This window comes from Otolemur garnettii, unplaced genomic scaffold, assembly GCF_000181295.1.
Source record: "Otolemur garnettii isolate 467f Iridium unplaced genomic scaffold, OtoGar3 scaffold00031, whole genome shotgun sequence".
Taxonomy (NCBI): domain Eukaryota; kingdom Metazoa; phylum Chordata; class Mammalia; order Primates; family Galagidae; genus Otolemur; species Otolemur garnettii.
This window is the reverse complement of record NW_003852426.1, coordinates 12,671,624-12,673,055: the sequence shown is the minus strand read 5'-3', so window position 1 is coordinate 12,673,055 and position 1,432 is coordinate 12,671,624.

The window sequence follows — 1,432 nt, the reverse complement described above, 5'->3', positions numbered from 1 at the left end:
AAAAAACTTTTGCTCTTCAAAAGACCCTGTAAAAAGGATGAAAAGACAAGCTACCCAGCTGGAGAAAATATTTGCAAGTCACAAAGTTCTTATATCTAAAATATACAACAAAATCACAAACAATCCACTTAGGAAATGTACAAAAGACACAGACAAACCTTTCACCAAAGAGGATATTCAGTTAGCAAATAAACATAGGAAATTATGTTTAGCATCACACTAGCCCATATGTAAATGGAAATTAAGAAAACAGTAAGAGGGATGGTGCAAAGCTCACATATGTAATCCTATCTCTGGGGAGGCTGAAGCAGAAAGGCGGCTTGTGCCTGGGAGTTCCAGTGAGCTACACTTGTCCAACTGGACTCCAGCTTGGGAAAAAAAAAAAAGGCTTGGCGCCTGTAGTTCAGTGAGTAGGGCGCCAGCCACATACATGGGGGCTGGCGGGTTTGAGCTTAGCTGGGGCCTACTAAACAATAATGACAACTCCAACCAAAAAATAGCTGGGCACTGTGATGGGCACCTGTAGTCCCAGCTACTTGGGAGGCTGAAGCAAGAAAATCTCTTGAGACCAAGAGTGTGAGGTTGCTGTGAGCTGTGATGCCCTGGCATTCTACCCAGGGCGACAGTGAAACTCTGTCTCAAGAAAAAGAGAAAGAAAACAATAAGATATTATTATACACCTGGTAAATGGCTAAAATAAAAAACACCACCAAGTACTGGTGAGGTCACAGAGAAACTGGATCATTCATACATTACTAGTGGGAATGAAAAATGGTACAGTCACTCTGGAAAATACTTTGCCAGTTTCTTACAAAATTAAACATGCAGTTACCAATCTAGCAATTATATCCATAGGCATTTATTGTAGAGAAATGAAAATGGTATGTTTACAAAAAATCTGTACAGAAGTGTTCACAGCTTTATTCATAACAGCCCCAAAGCGAGAACAGCCCAGATGCCCCTCACTATGTGAGTGGTTAAACAAACTGTGTTAAACTGTGGTATGCCCACACCATGGAATGCTACTTAGCAATAAAAAGGAAATACTGATGCACACAAGAGACTAGATGGATCTCAAGTAAATTGTGCAGAGTGAAAAAAGTCAATTTCAAAGGATTATATATGTTATGATTCCATTTATTTGATTTTTTTTATGAAACAGACTCACTTTGTTGCCCAGGGTAGAGTGCCATCATAGCTTACAGTAACCTCAAACTCTTGGGCATGAGTAATCCTCTTGCCTTAGCATCCCAAGTAGCTGGGACTACAGGCACCCACCACAATGTCTAGCTATTTTTAGAGACAGGGTTCTTGCTCTTGCTCAGGATGGTCTGGACCACATGACCTCAAGCAATATACTGCAGCCTCCCAGAGTGCTGAGATTGCAGGTGTGAACCACCACACCTGGCCTTATAACATTCTTTTTTTTTTT